Raw genomic sequence first — 22,709 nt, forward strand, 5'->3', positions numbered from 1 at the left:
ATTATTAGGGTGGGACTAAGTCCCTTTGAAACACATGGAAAAAATCTCACCACGGTGAACCTATAGGTAAAGAAGCTTCGTTCAGTAGACTTCATCAAAGGAGCTATTCTCTGTAGGAATTTGATAAATATACTTGCCCAGCATAACATTATTTTCAATGTATCAAAAGCCTTAGAAAACACTGAACTTAAATTTGTAAAAACAAAGATTTTTATTATGTTTTAAGAGTTCTACTGCATAGAGTAGTACTATACAATGAAAACAAACTGGGCCTCTCCTAGGTTACCACCAGCAGCTTGTGTTCAAACAGGTCATACAAAGTAGTAAAAGATAACTTCTACAAAGTAGTACTGTTAGTACATATATCTTAGAAAAAAGTTTTAAAAATAGAACTTGGAAAAGAACCACCTGACTATTCTGATCAGGTGGGAGAATCTTAGAAACCTCCTCAAGGACTCCTGAGAATTACTCAACAATAATTACCTTGCTGAAATGTAGATGACATTATTCTGTTATAACACTTATTTTTTCAGCATCCAGTGACATTTATTGAACATCTAATATGAGCAGGCACCATGTTATCTTGTTTACTGCTATATCCTCTTCGCTTAGCACATTCTTGGCATATAAAAGGCACACGCTAAACATTTCTAGATAAGCAAGAATATTGAAAGATAAATAAGAATCAATCCATGTTATCTGGTAAGTAGAGAATAAAATAATCTGTCCAATGAGACAATGACTAAATGATGACTTTAAAACAACCCTCTTTTGTATATATTATATAAAGAATTCATATGAATTGGTAAAATAGGAATACCATAATATATAAATGGACAGAGAATGTGAATAGTTCATAGGAGAAAAAAATTAACTTTATTAATAAAAAGTAACAAAAATGTTGATCATCAGGACTGATCTAAGAAAAACAAGTTGAAAGATTACTTTGCCTAGTAATTAAAAAGTTTAAATGTAGATGAAATATACTTTTGATGAGGGTGTAATGAAACTGGTATATTCCTATGCTGCTATGGCAGATTAAATAAATATATTTTTGTAGAAACTGTCAATAATTATTTTGCTGCAGTAAAGTTCTGAGGATTAATTCTAAGGATGGACACCAAAAGAAGAAAAAATGATATCTATGAAAATGTTTACTGTGAAATGTTTTTTATCTGTGTTTAGGTGTTTAGAAATTACATGTTGGGACTTCCCTGGTGGTACAGTGGGTAAGACTCTGTGCTCCCAATGCAGGGGGCCCAGGTTCGATCCCTGGTCAGGAAACCAGATCCCACATGCATACTGCAACTAAGAGTTCGCATGCCACAACTAAGGAACCCACGAGCCACAACTAAGGAGGCTGCCTGCCGCAACTAAGACCCAGTGAAACCAAATAAATAAATATTTTTAAAAATTTATACAAGTTATTTATAATAATAAAAAATTAAAATCAGCCAATAGCAGGAGAATCCTTAAGTAAATTATGGTACTTCATTCAATACATAATATGCACTTTTTTTTTTTTTTTGCGGTACGCGGGCCTCTCACTGTTGTAGCCTCTCCCATTGCAGAGCACAGGCTCCGGACACACAGGCTCAGCAGCCATGACTCACTGGCCCAGCTGCTCCGCGGCATGTGGGATCTTCCCGGACCGGGGCACGAACCCGTGTCCCCTGCATCGGCAGGCGGACTCTCAACCACTGCGCCACCAGGGAAGCCCCCAATATGTACTTTCTAAAGAAGATAAATATGGAAAATATAGAAAATATACTATTGTAGGAAAACAATTATGACATGTTAAGTGAAAAAAAGCTGAAAATAAAATTATATTACACTATGACTACAGTCAATTAATAAATATATATCCATATACACAAGTCCCAGAAGTAGAATGAAAGTTTAATTTGTTGGAATGGTGCAACTGCATTATTTAGAATCTAGATGTAATTCTAAATTTATTTATAATTATTGATACAATGTTATTTGGGTAATAAAAACAAAATCAACCCCCTTTCTCTGAAGAAAAAATTGAATTCTAGGAAAAGAACATTGTAGAGAGTTAAGACTTGCTGGCTATGGGGAGTTTGGTCAACAACCCTCTTAAGTACCAAAACAATGCTGGCATTTTCCAGAACACAGAACTGAAAATTCTTAGTGCAGCAAAAGAAAGAACTTGAAATTATTTCTCAGACCAAAGTGAGAGATGGACAGACAGATGGATGCATAACATTTACACAAAGGTTTTCATTAAATACCTCTTGATGAAAATGAGAGAAAAGGCGATCTCTTAAAAATGACAGTCTGAAATCTTTTCTAGTTCCTCTTCCCACAAATGAGTAAATTCTAGGCAGACTATTTCAAAAGTGTGGTAAAAATTCTGTTGCTTCAAAGTGGATTGTTTACAACATTGAATAAAAGAAGCCAGGGGGCTTCCCTGGTGGCGAAGTGGTTGAGAGTCCGCCTGCCGATGCAGGGGACACAGGTTCGTGCCCCGGTCCGGGAAGATCCCACATGGCGCGGAGCGGCTGGGCCTGTGAGCCATGGCCGCTGAGCCTGCGCGTCTGGAGCCTGTGCTCTGCAATGGGAGAGGCCACAACAGTGAGAGGCCCGTGTACCGCAAAAAAAAAAAAAAGAAGCAGCAGCAGCCAGGCACAGATGGGTACATACTGTGTGATTTTACTGACATAAAATCTGGGAGCTGGCAAATTTATGATGTGTGTACTTTACCGCCTGCAAATTATACCTCAATAAAGAAGAACAAAAATGGTTTGTAATTAGATAAGATCATTTCACAGAATTAAAACCAGACACAGCCATTGAGAAGATTTCATTTTCCTTAAACTGCCTATTTGGAATGTAATGAAGCTTTTCTAAGTATTTTGAGTAATCCAACCTTACTAAATTACTTCGGATCAGTGTGGGTGGTCATGAATGGCAAGATGTTCATTTAATTAGTTATTATGGCTCACATTGGCCAGACGGAGTGAACATCTTAAGGCCATTGCTGCCTCTCCTCTTCAAATGATCGGGTGGATTCTCTTTCCTAAAGAGTTATGTTATTTACATGACAGACTCTTAAAGGAATCTAAGAAATAAGCCCATGTAAGTCACATCCTGGAAGTCTGTGGCCAACATAGAGAAGGGGCAATTGCATGGTGACATGAGGCCCTGGCTGCAGAGGGAGGAATCCCAAGCTCCAGGAGTAACACGCAGTGTGTCTGACTGTAAAGAGGAGCTTGACCTACTATTTGCATCTTCATATTTTGGGTAAATGTTCTTCTAAGATAAATAATTTTAGAAGTTGTTACTTGTGCACATTTAATACAAAAACAGAGAAATTATTGACACTGTAATATAGTGAGAGGAAGTCTCATAAAGAGCACAGACTTGAGAGTCATAAAAGTCAGGAGTTAACTTCTAGCTCTTCCACTTCCTAAATATGTGACTGTGGGAAAATGATCCAATTCCTCTAAACTTCAATTTCTTTGCCTGTGAAATGAGGTTTATAATACCCACTATACACTGTTATCTTAAGGATTGGAGACTATATGAGTGACTGGCATGCTCAGCAAACAATGGTGGTGGTGATTGTTAAATATTAGAACTGGATACCAGCCATTCTTAGCACTTATGGCTGAATGGCTTTGTTCAAGGGCTGTAGATTTTCTGACACTCACATTTTTCATTTGTAAAAAAAGCCAAAAATATCCACCTGTTGAAGAATGGCTTCTGAGGTTAAATTAATTTGCAAGCAGTCTATTTTTGTCTCTTCTTGTGCTTCTACACGTGTCTACTGAATTAAGCACTTTAAAACTAGATACTAGAAATGGGGGGAAATGTTTATTGGATACATGCAACACAAAAGGAAAAAAACCAGAAATGGCAAATAACACCGGTACCCAATCCTAACCTCCAAGGCAGAAAATTCTCCTGGAAGGGTGGATGAGGATGGCAACTGACTTCAGGTTGCTGACCTCATTTTGGGCAGTGATTTCATTGCTCTAGTTTTTTTTTTTTAATGGCTTATTTATTTATTTACTTACTTATTTTTGGCTGTGTTGGGTCTTCGTTTCTGTGCGAGGGCTTTCTCTCGTTGCAGCGAGTGGGGGCCACTCTTCATCACGGTGCACGGGCCTCTCACTGTCGCGGCCTCCCTTGTTGTGGAGCACAGGCTCCAGACGCGCAGGCTCAGTAGTTGTGGCTCACGGGCCTAGTTGCCCCACGGCATGTGGGATCCTCCCAGACCAGGACTCAAACCCGTGTCCTCTGCATTAGCAGGCAGATTCTCAACCACTGTGCCACCAGGGAAGCCCCCATTGCTTTAATTTTTAAATGTTCATCTTCTTCTTGAGGGAAGTCAAGACAGGGCAAGTTTCAAGTATATCACCTTGGATCACAGACAAGATGGCAGAGTAGAAGGACATGAGCTCACCTCTTCTTACAGAAACACCAAAATCACAACTAACTGCTGAACAGCCATCGACAAAAAAACACTGGAACCTACCAAAAAAGATACCCTACATCCAAAGACAAAGAAGAAGCCATAATGAGACAGTAGGAGGTGTGCAACTGTGATAAAATCAAATCTCATACATGCCGGGTGGGCGACCCACAAACTGGAAGATAATTATATCACAGAAGTTCTCCCACAGGAGTGAAAGCTCTGAGCCCCATGTCAGGCTCCCCAGCCTAAGGGTCTGGCAACAGGAGGAGTAACCCCCAGAGAATCTGGCTTTGAAGGCCGCGGGGTTTGATTGCAGGAATTCCATAGGACTGGGGGAAACAGAAACTCCACTCTTGGGGGGCACACACAAGGTCTCATGTGCACCAGGACCCAGGGGAAAAAAGCAGTGACTTCATAAGAGACTGGGCCAGACTTACCTGCTAGTATTGGAGGGTCTCCTGCAGAGGCGGGGTGGGGGGCAGCTGTGGCTCACTGCGGGGAGTGAGCCCTCTCGGAGGCCACCATTTTCTCAAGACCTGGCACTAACCAACAGCCTAGAGGCTCCATTGCTGGGACACCTCAGGCCAAACAACCAACAGGGTGGGAACAGAGCCCCAACCATCAGCAGACAGGCTGCTTAAAGTCTTCCTAAGCACACAGCTGCCCAATAAACACACACCCTGACAGGGTCCTGCCCACCAGAGGGACAAAACCCAGCTCCACCCACCAGTGGGCAGGTACCAGTCCCTCCCACCACAAAGCCTGTGCAAGGCTCTTAGACAGCCTCATCCACCAGGGGACAGACAGGAGCCAGGCTACAATCCTGCAGCCTGCAGAATGGAAACTGCAATCACAGAAAGTTAGACAAAATGAGATGGCAGAGGAATATATCCCAGATGAAGGAACAAGACAAAACCCCAGAAGAACAGCTAAGTGAAGTGGAGATAGGCAATCTACCGGAAAAAGGATTCAGAGTAATAAAAGTAAAGGTGATCCAAGATCTCAGAAAAAGAATGGAGGCACAGATGGAGAAGATACAAGAAACGTTTAACAAAAATTTAGAAGAACTAAAGAAGAAACAAACAGAGATGAACAACACAACTGAAATGAAAACTACACTAGAAGGAATCAATTATATCACCTAAACAAGCAAACTGTGGCTTCCTATTGGCATGAAGTCTATACTCCTATACTGTTATGGCTCCAAAGCAAGGATGGTTACTCAATCTCTCTCTCCTGAGAGTGGGCATAAGGTCGGGATAGGGGCAGTTATCTTATATTTCACTGGCTCAAGATAACTTACTTAGGGAGAAGAAAATGGCAATACTAGAAATAAAAATGTTTGTCCCACCAGTCTGGGCCAAGTAGTACAAAATGATCTGATCTACTGTATATTTTAAACTAAAACATTGCTGGGACTTCCCTGGTGGTCCAGTGGGTAAGACTCTGCGCTCCCAATGCAGGGGGCCCAGGTTAGACCCCTGGTCAGGGAACTAGATCCTGCATGTATGCCACAACTAAGAGTCTGCATGCTGCAACTAAGACCCAGTGCAGCCAAAATAAATAAATAAATATTAAAAAAAAAAAACTAAACTAAAACATTGTTGCTTTCTGAACACAGAATAGCATGGTTTGTGTTCCTCTATTTAAAAGGGGGGGAAAAATCACAACTCTGCATGGGGAAATTCCCAACACAAGGCTTATGCCTGACTCTACCTCCTTTTCTTCATACCAACCAAAGTTAGATAATCACAAACAGAACTTTAGCCTGCTCTCTAGGACTGCTGTGAGGATTAAATGAAATAAAATTACTCTGTTAAGTACAAAGCGCCATATAAATATTAGTTACGTTATTACAAGAAGGAAACCGGTATCACTCCAGGTTTGTGCTGGAGACAGCAACAGTAAACTAAACAGACAGCTGGACAAATCTGCCAGACATCCACATGTCTGACTCTTGAATACAGGCTGGATTCCCTTTTGCTGAGCTATACCTGCCAGCCTGGAAGCCCCTGGTGCTTCAGTCATGAATGGTCATATACCCTGTCCAGAGCCTCCAGGGCCTCACCCCAGTCTGGCCTTTGGCTCTACCCTGCAGTGCTGGCCCAGGGCCAAGTCTGGTTAACTTCCCCTTCTAGTTTGCCTGGTACTGCCTTTCCGGTACCATCAGGCCTTAAGCCAGAGTCACAAATTTTGCAGGGAACAAGTACCCCAATAATGAGAACATTCCTTCCTTCACACTAGGGAACTTCCCTCCTTTTTCCCCTAAAGTCAGTCCTATTTCCACTTCTCTGTTTCTCATCTTCTCTAGGGCTCCAGATTAGGGTATGGGAGGTCAAGAAGCTAAGATAAGAGCAAAGGAACAAGTTTGTCCCACTGACCATTCCTCTAAATTGAGTCTCAACTGCTTCCCACTAGTGCTACTTCCTTGCTAACTCCTTGTGTTGAGTAGCTGGAACACAATAGGTTCTTAATAACTATTTACCAAAGGAACACAAATATCAGATTAATGAATCAGCAAATACAGGCATACCTTGGGAATTTTGAGGGTTCAGTTCCAGACCACCACAATAAAGCAAATATTGCAATAAAGTAAATTTTTTGGTTTCCTAGTGCATATAAAAATTATGTTTACATTACACTGTAGTATATTAAGTGTGCAATAGCATTATGCCTTAAAAAGTACATACCTTAAGTAAAAAATACTTCATTGTTAAAAATCCTAACCATCATCCAAGTCTTTAGCAAGTTGTAGCAGTAACATCGAAGATCATGATCACAGATCACCACAATAAATAATAATGAGGTTTGAAATATTGTGAGAATTACTAAAATGTGACACAGAGACACAAAATGAGCAAATACTTTTGAAAAAACAGCTCCGATAGACTTGTTTGATATGCAGGGTTGCCACAAAACTTCAATTTGTAAAATGGCAGTATCTGTGAAGCACAATAAAGTGCAATAAAACGAGGTACATCTGTAGGTGTCAAATGAAGCCCAAGGCCTTTTCCTGGACCCTGACCTCCCCTATTCCTGGCCTGCTTTCATCTGTTTTTATATTCAGAAACTAGGGCAGCCTCAGCTTGGTTTCCCAGGTTAACTTTGACTTTAGTTCTTTATGCAAAGGACCAGTCAGCACATCTATTCTTTCGTGTGAGCTTTAAGAGGAAAAAGAAACTAAAAAAGGGACAAACCTTACTTTCCATCTATTTCTCAGAAGGGATAGAATCAATGTGACAGTATATAAGTATGTGTGTGTGTGTGTGTGTGTGTGTGTGTGTGTTTGGTAGTGGCACGGAAAGACTGTGAGGTTGTGTTATTTTCTACAGGAGAACAGAAGAGACACCCTAGCTGGAAAGTACAGTTGCTAACAGTAGAGGCAGATTAACTCCTACCAAAGACAGAAGGTAGAGGGGGCACAGCTTTAGAATCATACTGCCCACCACTTCTATCTCCAGATGCCCTGAGGATCAGGAGGGTAGAGCCAGGTTTTTCTGGTGTTCAGTGTGGAACACTGCTCCACTGCTAAAGCACATTTTACATGAACCCCAGATGGTATCAAATAGTCAAATATACATGTAACTGGAATGCCAGAAGGAGATGAGAGAGAATGGGGCAGAAAAAAAGTATTTTAAAAAATAAAGGCTAAGATTTTTCTTAATTTGATGAAAGACAGAAACTTGCAGATACAAGATTACAAATGAACACCATGCAGAATAAACACAAAAAAGTTCACACTGATGTACATCAGAGTCAAATTATTGAAAGCCAAAGCCAAAGAGCAACTCTTGAAAGCAGCAAGAGAAAATAACATATTACACAGAGAAAAAAAATGATCTGCTCAACAGCCAACAGTCATCTGAAACCATGGAGGTCAGAGAGAATGGAAAAACATCATTAAAATGCTGAAACTAAAAAACCCCCCTGGGCTTCCTTGGTGGCGCAGTGGTTAAGAATAAACCTGCCGATGCAGGAGACATGGGTTCGAGCCCTGGTCCAGGAAGATCCCACATGCCACGGAGCAACTAATCCTGTGTGCCATAACTACTAAGCCTGTGCTCTAGAGCCCACAAACCACAACTACTGAGCCTGTGTGCCATAACTACTGAAGCCTGCGTGCCTAGAGCCCGTGCTCTGTAACAAGAGGAGCCACCGCAATGAGAAGCCTGTGCACTGCAACGAAGAGTAGCCCCCACTCCTGGCAACTAGAGAAAGCCTGTGCATAGCAATGAAGACCCAACGCAGCCAAAAATAAATAAATAATTTTTAAATAAATAAATAAATAACTCCCCTGTCAATCCAGAACTCTATATTCAGGGCATATATCATTCAAGAATGAAAGCAAAATAAAAATATTTTCAGATAAAATAAAACTAAAAGGATTTGTAGCCAACACACCTGCACTATAAAAAACACTAAAAGAACTTCTTCAGTTAAAGAGAAATATTATCAGATGGAAACTTGGATCATCAGGAAAGAATGAAGCACATCAAAAATAAGTTTCTGAGTAAATTTAAAAACTATTTTTTGCCCCTTTTCTCTTAATTTCTTTATAAATTGTTTACACCACTGTCTTGGGAGATTTATTACTAGTAGAGGTATTACATATGAGCTCCAAGTTCTTCCTACTCTATATTGATCTTATGAGATGCTTAGAATCTGGAATTGCTTCTGTACTCTACTCTAGCCTCTTTCCATTACTATGAATTTTTATGTGGGTTGACTGGGTAGGAATGGGGTGAAGGACAGAATCTTTGAAAACTAACAGAAACAGAGATTGCTAGAACATAGGATATATATGGTTGGGAGGGAGGATCAGTGCAGGGAAGGAAAACAGATTGAGATTAAATGCTCCCATGGTAAAAGCTAGGTTACCAGCAACACGCCTTGAATCTATCCTAAATTGTGGCAGAACTTGGGGAAGAGAAATGCAACATACCTAGCCCCCTACCTAACTTCTCACCCTACAATAATTCCTAAACTTCTTTAGACTTGGCCGGTACATCTATATGCCTTAGGTACTACTTAGTTCCTCCAGGTATCTGATTTCCAGTTGGTGCTGGAGATGAAAAAAAGAGATGGTGGGATTTGGGAAATACTAAGGAGAGAAATTATAGATACAGTTCCAAGGTGTGCCCTATGGAGAGAAGAGGAAGTCAAAGAACTGGGATGGTGGAGGTACCACCTAGTGAATCATCAATGCTGAAGGGTAGGATAGGATGGACAAACTGGCCTCAGAGCTCTGAATGGAACCCTGGGATATAATTGTTTTAGTGTTTGGGGTACTATAGGCTCCCAGTTGTATTCAGGACCTCAATTTCCATCAGAGGTTCTTAGCTTTTTGGTCTATTTTACGAAGACTTTTAAAATGTTTTTTACTTCTTTATAACCATTCCTTTCTATAAAGTTCATTTCTGTCTTGCCAAGGATTTGGCTCCTCCTTCAGAAAGAAAGAGGACTCAGGGTGAATTGTATCAGGTCCGGTCCAGAACCCAGAAACACAAATGACATTGATCAAATGATGGGAGGGAAATCGAGACTGGCTAACAATCTGCCTATCGGGAATTAAAAACAGGTTTCGGGCTTCCCTGGTGGCACAGTGGTTGAGAGTCCGCCTGCCGACGCAGGGGACACGGGTTCGTGCCCCGGTCCGGGAAGATCCCACATGCCGCGGAGCGGCTGGGCCCGTGAGCCATGGCCTCTGAGCCTATGCGTCCGGAGCCTGTGCTCCGCAACGGGAGAGGCCCCAACAGTGAGAGGCCCGCGTACCGCAAAAAAACAAACAAACAGGTTTCACCTTACAAGCCAACTCTCTGGAGCACTATGTTGAGAAGGATTCAGAGGCCTGGACTGAAGTAGGGGCTCTGAAAGGAATCACAATTAACTGGTGATGTCTGTCAAGGGAATGAGACCATGTGCTCAAGAGTGCTACCTCTAGCTTGGGTGGTTTGTTTGCAGACTGATTAGCCCCCAGCAGATAAGGGTTAGACTGACTGGTCTCTAGTAGATAAAGGACTTCCTAGGCTAATGCAAAGGAGTCAGGTCTCTCTGTGTCACTGAAGCTCAGGACCTGTCAGGTCTTGGTCAGGTCCAAACCCAAGAGTTAGGAAAAACACTGAGTGTGAGAGCAGGAAAAGCCTGTTTATCATCACTGATGTGTGCTAAGTTCCTCACATGACTTGGTTGACTAGTTCAGATAGGCCTGGGCTTTGGAGTCATGCCTCTCAAGCCAGCCTTGCTACCTTCACATGCCCCAACAGGTAGAATGAAAGCAAGCCACGGGATCATCTGATCTGCACAGATTTCTCCGTTTCCAACAAGTCATGGGGATATGAGTTTTGCACATGGGACCAGCCCCGCCCCTGCCTCTGAAAGCCAACAGAGCTCTTGGGTCTCGTACCCCCACTCTTGTTATGCCCAGAGGAACCACCGACTCCTCTAACCCCAACTAACAAAAAGGCTTTCTCTCGTAGGAGCGCTGTGTCACGGGCAAAACCTCCATAAATGGCGGTGACTTGTGTTATCTAGTCTTTTGCGAAGAAACTAGGAGCTGAAAGGGGAGAAAAAAGAGACACAATTTGAGCTTCACCTGTCAGGCAGCTATCAGGCGGGGAAGAACGTCCAGCATCCGCAGACCCTCAGGTGGTGGAGTTCACGGAGAGGTGACTAATTTCTTACTGCTCGGCCAGAGTATACGGGGCAGTTGCTCTGAGCGTGGATGAGGGTTGGAAGGCCCCTCTCTTGCCCTTTTTTGTTTGTGATGGAGGAGGGTGAGGAACGCTGCATGGACGACCGTTGGGTACAGTGAGTCCTTCTGCGCTACCTGAGGGAAAGGCCTGTAACACACCCATGAGCAAGGGTGGGAACAACCTCCTCCCGCCCCACCCCCCATTCCAGGGGACTCGAGCTCCCAGGTCGGCGAAGATACTGTAGTGAGTTAGAAGGCTCCAGGGAGAGCGCCACGGGAGGTGCAGCAGGCACGCACCATACACCGTTTGGCCCTTTTCCAAAACTGTGGGGTCTGCGGTGGCGGGAAAAGCACCACCCAGCCTCAACATGTCACCTCGCGGAGGAGGAGCCAGGTGGGTAGGCGCCCCTCCAGGAAGGGCTGCCGCGTCCGGGCTTCGGGGCTTCCCCGAGGGGAGAGCGGAACACTAGGACCAGGCCCGCGGGGTCCGCTGCCCTGGGGCTCTGGGGGTGAGAAGCCACGCCCGGGCCAATTTCGGGTTCCCGAGGGTGGGGGAGTCGGTGCCCGGCAGCGGGCGGGCAGTCAGCCGCCCGGACCGTCGCCTCCCACCCCGCCCCCCGGCTTCCTGCGGAGGCCGCGGCCGCCATGTTGTTGTGGGGCTGAGGCGGCGCCGCGGAGCCCGAGCGGCCGTGACAGGCTGCGCAACAGGTTCGTTGGCGGCAGCCTGACTACGAAGCGGCCGCGGCGGCGGCGGCGGCTGCTGGGCAGGGTCTCCCGGCGTCCGCCCGCGCCCGCGCCGCTGGTGCCGAGGGGCGCGGGACCGCGCTGTGACGTGCGGGAGGCGCGGTGGCGCGCCAGGTGGGTGAAGCTGCTGCCGGGCCTGCCGCAGGGCGCGGGGCAGGTGCGGACGCCGCCGCGTCCGCCGCGGGGAGGCTCGCGGGCCGGGCTGGGCGCCCCGCACGACGCGGACGGGCCCTCGGGAGCCCGGGCGGCCCCCGAGCTAGGCCCCTGGCGGGCTTGGCGGCGCCGGGCGGAAACCTCCGGCGCCGGGTTCCTGCCCCCGCGGCGGGGCCAGGGCGGACGACGAGGGGCCGGGGCCGGGCTGCCTCTTCTCCACGGCCGAGCTCCGGCCCCCGGCCGCGGCCTCTTCTGGCAGGTGCGGACGCCGCGGCGGGCCGAGGGCGGCGTAGCCCCCTCGCTTTCGGGGTGCGGGCAGAAGAGAGACAGCCCTGAGGGGCACCCGCATGCTTCCTCGGAGCCCCATTTTATTTTCACGGAGTTGGTTTTCCTTCCTGGTAAGGGTTGGTGCGGAATGTCAGGTGAGCCGCATCCTGGTGCGTCAAAGTAGCCCGAGTCACAAGAGGCCAGTGGGCGGATGCTCGGCGTCCACCGCTCACCTTAAACCAAAGTTGGGAAATGTTACAGTTTGACTTTAGTGTTATTGACTTCCCAGGGTGTACAGGAAGCACGGAGAGATGTAATCTCTTGGACCAGAGTAAAGTTTATTGCTTTTATAATTTTTTTTAAAAGACGCCTGCATATGCATAGTGAATGGGTAAACCGAGGCTGAAACTGCAGATGGCCTTGCATTTTGTAGAAAGATGCTGTATTGGGATTTATTAATCCTGTGCTTTATCGTCGAATGATTGCTGAGGGCAAGTATGCTTCGTTTGAAACTTGTATTGTTTAGGAATTAGGAATATTTTTGATGGAGCCAACCGCTTTGTGATAGGAATTAAGGTTAACACAAAAATGTTTGCTTTACTAAATGCTCTAGTTTTTTACTAGTGTTTACTTGCTTAACCAGAAATAGGCAAGGTGTGCCTTGAAATTTTATGTTGTCCCAGTCAGCTTAATTTAGGTAGCCTAGACTCTGTAGGTTAAGCCTCTTAAGCCTCTTAAGAAAATTAATTGCCTCTCTCCCTGTGCTTGTTTGCTATGTTGTTAATCAGTGGTAAAACCTAAACGCAATCTAGAAACATAAAGTAGAACCTTTACATAAATTAATAATGACATCCCTCAAAATTTAAAGATAGTAGCAGTTCTGATGTGCTAAGTTTCTTTGGCTGTGCCTATGATTTTCTTGTCATTTCTTTATTTCCCCCAGCTTTACTGAGATATGATTGACATATATCCTTTATTATTTCAAAAGTATGTAAGGTGCAAGTTGTTTTTAAAAGCTTCGTTTAAGGACAAACAGAATTTTGTGTTTTTTTTAGAGGACATGGAAAAAATGTGCATGGCTGCTGTTTTAGTGTAGTATTAATGAGCCTCAGAAGAGGTTGCATTTTATACTTTAATGCATGTAATTGTTCCTTTTGTTTACCTTTATAACGAAAGGTAGAATTGTCTGAGAAAACTTGACCTGTACTGAATTATTGAGCAGGGAGGTACTATTGTTAGTTCAGCACATCTCAAGGATAAAATCCTGATCTCTCCTGAATATGAGGAAATGTGTTAGGCATGTGCTGGGATTGGAATTATGGTTTTAAAAATTTTTGTATTTTCACAGAATCAGAATAGTAAAAGGAACCTCTATACATCCGTCACCCAAACTCAGTAGCTTTCAAGATCTTCTTTACCCATTTCGTTCTTTCTTCCTTATCTTTATTTTTTAGTTTTTTCACTCTATATACTTATCATATCTCTTTTTTAAAATGGAAATTTTCTTACATAACCCTAAGATTTTTATTTTATTGTATCTTTAATACAGTTTCACAAATTTCTTTCTAGTAAGACAAAAAGACCATTATTGGCCATCTCCCTTTTCAGCTTCTTTCCTCAGTATTAAAATGTATTTACCATTCTTGTCATTTATTGAGTACTTACTGCCTGCCAGGCCCTGTGCTGTGCCCTATGAGTAGTTCTTTCCCTCCCATCAAATAGATAAATGAAATGTTAACCTGAAGGTTAACTGACTACTCTAGGTTAACTGAGCTGCTCTAGGTCACTGAGCTAGTAAGTACAGGAGCCAGGTTGCAAACCAGGATCCTTCTAACTTCAGCACCTGTTCCCTTATCTGGTACACTCATCTTGGTTCAGAAATGAAAACAAAAACAAAAGGTTATTTGGGCATTCAATAAATATTTGTTGAATAGATGAATGAAAGTACATATTATTCCATCGATAAGTAACTAGCATTTTTATATACTATATTTACTTGTAAAGCATTTATATTAACAAGTTCCAGGAATGATTCAAAATAAACTAATTACATTTCTCAAAATGGGGTATTTTATTACCATACAACAGTGCATTTTCTTGTTTTTCTTTTTTATATTCTGATCTTTTCAATACCTTATTTATGGAAAAATGTATGGAATAACTATTTATGAAGAAAAGCTTAAAAAAGGCAGTTTTTTTGTGTGTTAATTGTTAAAGGTGGATTCCAAGTATGAAGTAGAAAAATCATGTTTAGGATTAGTTCTGTAAAAGAATAGTTCTAAAGATGAAGATGCATCAGAAACGCTGTATCTTTTACTTGAGTTCATTCCTGACTTTTTGTCATCCTTTAACTACAGAGCACAGCGACTAATGTTAGAGTCCTATGGAGTAAGAGTGTGCATATAGGTATTGCTGAGAAGGAGGAACTGAACGGGCCTTAAAGGATCTGAAGGCAGAGAGGAAGTGGGGGAGGGGGGAGGAAACAGCAGAAATAGAAGTAGGGCAGTGAATACATCAAGAGATAATGTATTTTTACAACTCTAAGAGGGCAGCATATTTCATTTGCAAATGTATTATTTTGAGAGATTCACTTAAAAATTAATTTCACAGCTATATCAGGACACTGAATGATTTATTTATTTGTGAAGCTGTTTAGCAGTGATTATGGTAGACATTTAGGGATCTAATACCAGATGGCAGACATTTAACTTGTTTTACTTAAGCAACAGTTTCATGTTTTCTAGATCCTTTTCTTCACTAATACATATTCATGTTATGTGTTTCAATGAAAATTTTATTTATTTTTATCTTAACTGTGGTAGATAAGAGTACAGGCTTTCAAGTTAAGCCTCCTGCTCCCAGCTCCAACACTAAATAGCAACCTTGAGCAACTTATTTTAATTTTCTAAGCTTCTGTTTCCTTATCTGTAAAATGGGGGAAGTAACATTACCAACTCATAGTGCTGTTGTATATAATATAAAGTGCTTAGCACAGTGACTTCTGCTCAGTATAAGTGCTTAATAAATGTTACCTGTTATTATTCCAACTTATGTCGATGAGAAATTTCAAAACTAAACTTAGTCTCCTTTTTATTTTTTATTTATTAAAAAATTTTTTTAACCTAGTAACTGGAAAAGAAATTAGCCTTTTAGGCCTTAATTTTTTTTTAACATCTTTATTGGAGTATAATTGCTTTACAATGGTGTGTTAGTTTCTGCTTTATAACAAAGTGAATCAGCTATACATATATCCCCATATCTCCTCCCTCTTGCGTCTCCCTCCCACCCTCCCTATCCTAACCCCCTAGGTGGTCACAAAGCACTGAGCTGATCTCCCTGTGCTATGTGGCTGCTTCCCACTAGCTATCTATTTTACATTTGGTAGTGTATATAGTGTATATATGTCCATGCCACTCTCTCACTTTGTCCCAGCTTCCCCTTCCCCTTCCCCGTGTCCTCAAGTCCATTCTCTATGTCTGCGTCTTTATTCCTGTTCTGCCCCTAGGTTCTTCAGAACCATTTTTTTGTTTGTTTGTTTTTAGATTCCATATATTTGTGTTAGCATAGGGTATTTGTTTTTCTCTTTCTGACTTACTTCACTCTGTATGACAGACTTTAGGTCCATCCACCTCATTACAAATAGCTCAATTTCATTTCTTTTTATGGCTGAGTAATATTCCATTGTATATATGTGCCACATCTTTATCCATTCATCTGTGGATGGACACTTAGGTTGCTTCCATGTCCTGGCTATTGTAAATAGAGCTGCAGTGAACATTGTGGTACATGACTCTTTTTGAATTATGGTTTTCTCAGGGTATATGCCCAGTAGTGGGATTGCTGGGTCGTATGGTAGTTCTATTTTTAGTCTTTTAAGGAATCTCCATACTGTTCTCCATAGTGGCTGTATCAATTTACATTCCCACCAACAGTGCAAGATGGTTCCCTTTTCTCCACACCCTCTCCAGTATTTATTGTTTGTAGATTTTTTGATGATGATTAGCCCTTAATTTTTTTTTTTTTTTTTTTTTTTTGTAGTATACGGGCCTCTCACTGTTGTGGCCTCTCCCGTTGCGGAGCACAGGCTCTGGACGCGCAGGCTCAGCGGCCATGGCTCACGGGCCCAGCCGCTCCGCGGCATGTGGGATCTTCCCAGACCGGGGCACAAACCCGTGTCCCCTGCATCGGCAGGCAGACTCTCAACCATTGCGCCACCAGGGAAGCCCTAGCCCTTAATTTTTAATCTTACCATTCCTAAAAGAAGGCTGGAAAATAGAGTAGAATTTAGCCACAATCCCATCTCCCAACAAAGAATCTGCCCTTTTAGTCCCCTTAATTTGGGGCAGTGGGGAGATGGGGAAACGTAGCCTGAAAGAAGAAAATGTTGTATATCTGCAAAAGAAACAACAGCTTTGGATTATTACTTCAAAGTCTTTGAATCCATATGCTTAAATAACTTCTACTTTTCAGTGTGAGGAGTGCTTGGCTAGTGTGAGGTTGATAATGGGAAAGAATGATCAAGGACGGTGGCAGTGTGAAACTGCAGAGCCCATACAGATAAGGACCCAGCAGGGTTTGCTCCGACAGTTAGGAGGACACTGATAACTGTTGCTTTATCGTTTTATTTTTGCTTAAAATATGTATTTGGACACTTTCTTCACCCCCTCACCCCTCCTCCTTCACACTTAAGAATGACTGCTTTTTATAAAGCAGAAACTAACACACCATTGTAAAGCAATTATACCCCAATAAAGATGTTAAAAAAAAAAGAATGACTGCTTAAATATAAGAATTAAGTAGGTCAAGTTAATAATTTCTCAATTTATGTAACATTAGGTGACTTTAATTTTAGTAAGTATGAGATACTTTTTGGTGAATATAAGTGAGAACTTCAGGATTAGTGAAGTTTGCTGAGAATGATGCAGGCTGGGAACACTTGTGTAGCATTCATTCTCTGACTTTGTGGTAAGCCCTAAAAACCGGAATTGTAGAGGAGAAGCCATGGTTAAGACTTGAGATTTAATTTCCCTTACTCTATTCACCTCACGAGAAACATTTTAGGCTTTCCCTCTGCTAAAGTTCCAGTGAAATGCTTAGACAACCTGTATTGGAAGGCTTTCCCTCACCACCTCTCCTTTCTTTTGGTGTCTGGTCTTCATTCCATGATTCTAATTGGAGTTTTTGCCGCCTTCTTCCAGCATACTAGCTCCTACCTCCAGGATCTGGGGTTCCACTGGGTCCTAGAAAGCTAAGTCACTTGGATGATGGAGATGGAAAGAGCCATTTAGGTTAGGGACAGATAACCCAAAACTTTCTGAACACTACTTTCCAATACCTGGGTTTTATAGTCTTCATAACCTGGTGGTAATCCCATTTTGAAAATGTACATGCAGCAGCTCTCTCTTAAATCCATCTTTGCTATTGCTTTCCTCATTAAGTTGACTTTACCCCATCTTTGTCTTTCCAGGGGCTTCAATGAAAAAAAAAATCCCCTCTTCCCACCTTTTCTGCCACCTGCTTTAACTTTCTTTTCTTTTTTCTCAAACACTGTCTTTCCTCTTTAAAAAGTTAAACCCAATAGAAATCACTTGTAATTCTTGGTATTGAATTAATTCTTTTAGCAAATAATGAGTGTCTACATGCCAGGAACTGGCCCAACCACTGAGAATATAAACAGTGAAAAAAATACACAAAAACCTTGGCCCTTGTGCTACTTTTATTCAAGAAGGGGGAGCAGGGCTTCCCTGGTGACGCAGTCGTTGAGAGTCCGCCTGCCGATGCAGGGGACACAGGTTCGTGCCCCAGTCCGGGAAGATCCCACATGCCACGGAGCGGCTGGGCCCGTGAGCCATAGCCGCTGAGCCTCTGCGTCCGGAGCCTGTGCTCCACAACGGGAGAGGCCACAACAGTGAGAGGCCCGCGTACTGCAAAAAAAAAAAAGGGGGGGAGCAGAGACAAAATGTCTAGGAGTTAGAATTTGTTAAGTGCCATGGAGAAAAGTAAGGTAGGAAATGAGGCTAGGGAATGTGTGGGTAGGTGGGTGAGGGTAAATCGAGAGAAGTAAATTGGCCTCATTCAAAATTATTAAGGAATTCAAGATTGGGGAAGGATTATTGTACACATTTTATGAGTAAATTTAATAGTATTTCAGGTCATTGTATTTAACAGAAATGTTTATCATTTACTGTTTGGTTTGGACCCAGCAGATCTCTTAATATTTCTATTTTCTAGTAACTTAAGCCAGAAAACAAAAAACAAAAAACCTCAGGCACAACATGAGCCTAGAGCAGAGATTTATCAAATAGTTTAGAATAGATACCTTAATTTGGTTTTTTCTAAAAGTGCTATGTTGTGTTTGTTTTAAAATTCTATAGACTTTTTGTTTGTACCATTTTTATTGTGATGAGTAATATCATGTTCCTTGTGTAAAACTGGAAAGCTACAGGGAAGTTGAAAGAAGAAAATAATAGTCCGTAATTCATATTACCCGGAGAAATGTTCAGTGTTAATATTTTAGTAGATCTCCTTCTAGAAATTTTTCTTTGGGAAAAATGGAATTATATACTCTGCTTATATAATCTGCTTTTTAGCTTACTAGCATTTATCAAAAACCATGGTTCTACTTTATTATATATTTATCTACAATATAATTTTTATTGGCTTGCTACTACGGTATGTTAATAATGTCTAGTATTTATTGTGCATTTACTATATCCTGGTTATCAATACTTTTGAGACACTTTACATATTTTTGCTCATCTAGTCTTCAGACTCTCTATAAGACCTGTTCTTTTATTACTTATTTTACAGCTGAGAAAATTGAGCAAGGACAGGTTTAGTAATTTTCCCAAGATCCCATAGCCAATAAGTGGCAGCCATAGGTTATGAACTTAGTCTGACTGTATATACTGTGCTCATATCATTGTCTCATATTGGTTCTCTAACATTAAGGTAGTTTATAGTTTTTTTGTTGTTGTTATTTTAAATTGTGCCACAGTTAACATCCTTGTAACCATATCTGTGTTTATGTCTATGATTATTTCCTTAGAATAAATTTCTAGTAGTTGCAGTGGTATTGGATCAAAAGGTATGGACACTTCCTAAGGCCCATGTAAATGTATTGCCAAGTTGTCTTCTAGAAAAACTTGTCAGTACCAAAGTGTTCTCTTATCAGATGTAATCAGTCCTATTCCCCACATCCTCAGAAACACTGGCTTTTTTTTCTTTAATCTAATAATTTGATAAAAACCCTTGTTTTAATTTTTCTTTCTCTGAATATTAATAATATTATACTTAAATTTTTTTTTCTTTGAGAAATATTTGTCTTTTTCTCACTTCATTGGCATGTTCATCTCTTGGTTATTTCTAAGAATTCTTTATATATTAAGAATATTAACTCTTGCTTATAGGTGTAAATTTTTTTCCAAGTTTGTTTCTTAGTTTTGTAAATTGATTCTTATCAATGATAATGATAATAGCTAACATTTATGTTGTAATCCCCATGTGTAGCACTATTCTAATTCGTTATATTTATTAACTCATTTAATTTTTACGACACCCCTGTGATGTAGGTGCTATTATTAGCTCCATTTGCAAACCTCTGACATTATGTTTTAAATTTTCAGACAGTTTTTTCTTCTGTGTCCTTGACCATTTCTGTTCCCAATTCCTAAAAATCTGTTTTCCTAGCCTACTGCGTGATACCTATTGTTTAGTTCTTCATTACTCAGTTTAGGATTCATTTCCTCTGGGATTACTCATCTAACAACTTTCTAGTCTTAAGGCAAAGTTAGGTGCCCATCTTCTGTCTTTTCTTTATACCTATAGCACTTACATGCAATACTCAGTTTTCGTCTTATTCCTCTTGTGTATTCCCTGCGCTTACACATCTTATACAGGTGCTATACCTCTGATGACTCCGTAAAGATTTGTTGATTTGAATTAAAGGTGCTCATGATGATGTTGGTGATATCAAGAAGGAAATCAACCTTCCCAATATGTAAAATAGAGAAACTTACACTGAGGAAGTAACCTTGGAACTGCGCTTTGAAGGCCCGTGGGGAAGGAGGGAGAGAGGGAGGGCCCAGAGACTAAAACCGAGTGAAAACAGATGTGGAAATTCCCCATTCGGGGAACCGCAAGTTATTTAGAGTGATTTTGAGGATTATCAACCTTGCCTCTGGGAAAGCCTGATGAAATAAGTTCTTCTTTCACCCAGCATACCTGGTCTAGTGTTCAGAATAGTTAAATCTTCCTTCTAGATTTCTTCTGCTGTGAAAGTGTTCAGTTTCTCTTCTGACTTCCCCCGCTTTTCAGTGTGAGGGGACAGGGGAAGTTGGAGGGTCCTGGTGTAAACTTGATAAGATCTTGAAATGCCCAGGGAAGTTTGGTGACTTGGTGGGGTAGGCCCACTGGCAGCCTTTGCCTGAAGTAGAAGCCTTGGGCTTGGGAAGAGAAGGAACCATGCAGCTTTTGTCCGTGGAGACTTGGGTTCCTGCACACCTTTCCCTGGCTGTCAGCACACTGGATAAGAGCTCAACTCCTTTTTTCTCCAGGGTTCATTACGTTTCTGTTCTTCTAGCTTTGATAAGAGACTACGAGACATTCTGTTGTTCCACTAGCCTAATCTTGAGGTATACTGACTGCTGATCTAGAAGAATAAAAAGTGAGCACTTTATATATTAACAACGTAATTTATTTGTCATTTAATTTGATATTTTTTCAAATTCCTTTCCTCTTTATGTCTCATCATGTAACTGAAACTTTTTTTCATTATGAAAATAATGCATGCTGATTGAAGAAACTTTGTAAAATAGAGGGAGAAAAAGTAGGAGAAAAAAGTTATTCCAAGTCCAACAACCAATGACAACCATATTTTGGTGTCTCCCATCCACCCTCTCTTTTCTCTTTGTTTTTGCATATATATTTTTGTACATGTTTTACAATACAACACTGTAGTTAGGAACATGGCTTGTGCTGTCTGGGGTTTTAGTTCCAACTTAGCCTTTCATTAGCTTTGTGAGTGTAACAGTCTCACTAAGCCTCAGTTTTCTTTTCTTTAAAAAGTGGAGATTTCCTAATAATATTTATCCCTAGAGTTGTTATGAGGATGAAGAGATAATGTATGTTTAGTGTGACCATCTCATAATGACTGTTCAATAAATGTAACAATAATAATCGGACCTGTCTTTTGGTTAGGTCAGCTGGGGCTGCTCTGGGCTGTGGTTGCAGGGAGGGGGGTGAGTCAGGGGTACTGTACCTTTCTTTTCTGAAATAATTAAATTTTAACTTCAAACTATTTTTTTTAATATTCTCAAGGGGCCTATGAAAATGTTTACACTGAGACCTCCTTTAAAGTGTGATTTATCTTGGGCTAGCCTCACAGTGGGTGAGTGGTCCTGGGCCTCAGACTTCTAGGATGGCCCTGATAATGAGGATATCAGTGATAATGAGATAACAGTGACAACAAGTAAAGACCTGAGTGTCAGGCTTGGTATTTGGTAAGTATTCAGTGATCGTTAGCCGCTGTTATTTTTAATAATGATAAATACACATTTATAGTATATCATAGGTTATAAGAGCATAACCAGTTTCCAGGTTATTATATGGTCTAGCTGAAATTGTTTATTAAAAAGTAGGTTATTGAGATATAATTTACATATCATTATGAATTTAAGTGGCACCATAATACTTGGCTCAGTGTGTCCTCCTATTATTGGATGCTTATATTATTTCCAATTTTTTTGTGTAGTAACTAATAATAACTGCAGTGAATATCATTGTAAGTAAAGTCTTTCCCACATTTATTATTATTTGCTTATGACAGATTTCCAGAAATGAAATTATTGACTTACAGGATAAGAACGTTGTTAGGATTCTTGCTGTATATTTTCACACTGCCTTCTGAAGAGCTCTACCAGTTTGCACCCCCATGAGTATGTCTGTAGTACTCATCTCTTCTCATGTTTGCTAGCCCTGACTCCTGTCTAGTGTCTGTTGTTGTGGGGTTTTTTTTAATAAGTTTATAAGGAGAAACAAAAGAGAACTTCATTTGTATTTTCTTGATTATTAGTGATGTTAACATTTATTAGCCAGTTTTATTTCCTCTTTGGAAAATTGTCTATTTATTTGTTTTCATTATTTTAGTAGTTCTCTGTATATTAAAAATAATGGCTGTCATATTTGTTGTGATTTTTTTCCAATTGTATATCTTTTAATTTTTTTTCAACAGAAGTTTAAAATACTTATATAAATGAATTTTTACTATTTCCTTCGTGTTTTCTTGCATGGCTTCAAAACTTAGAAAGTTATCTTTATTTCAGAGAGGTGATATTTTACTTGAAGGTGAAGAATCTACCTGAATTTTTTCCCCCTGTACTTCTCATTCAAGTAAATAATTTTGCTTTAATA

General features: G+C 41.2%; 1 protein-coding gene and 1 long non-coding RNA gene across 11 annotated transcripts in view; one reads left to right on the top strand and one right to left on the bottom strand.

Annotated features, from left to right (window-relative positions):
• LOC132531734 (uncharacterized) overlaps positions 1–11,937 on the bottom strand; it is a 70,486-nt gene extending 58,549 nt beyond the window's left edge. The window contains exon 1 of the long non-coding RNA XR_009544203.1: positions 11,037–11,937. This is a non-coding gene — a long non-coding RNA (uncharacterized LOC132531734). The remainder of the gene's footprint in view (positions 1–11,036) is intronic.
• Positions 11,379–22,709, top strand: part of ITSN2 (intersectin 2) — a 161,360-nt gene continuing 150,029 nt past the window's right edge. For 3 of the 10 annotated variants that reach the window (XM_060169725.1, XM_060169729.1, XM_060169731.1), the window contains exon 1: positions 11,445–11,529. The gene's annotated coding sequence lies outside the window, so the exon portion shown is untranslated. Of the gene's footprint in view, positions 11,530–11,798; positions 11,844–11,872; positions 11,994–12,339; positions 12,455–22,709 lie in introns of those variants that run through there. The other 7 variants (XM_060169732.1, XM_060169734.1, XM_060169733.1 and 4 more) reach the window with 7 other exon arrangements.

The sequence above is a fragment of the Lagenorhynchus albirostris genome, chromosome 13, assembly GCF_949774975.1.
Source record: "Lagenorhynchus albirostris chromosome 13, mLagAlb1.1, whole genome shotgun sequence".
Lineage (NCBI taxonomy): Eukaryota > Metazoa > Chordata > Mammalia > Artiodactyla > Delphinidae > Lagenorhynchus > Lagenorhynchus albirostris.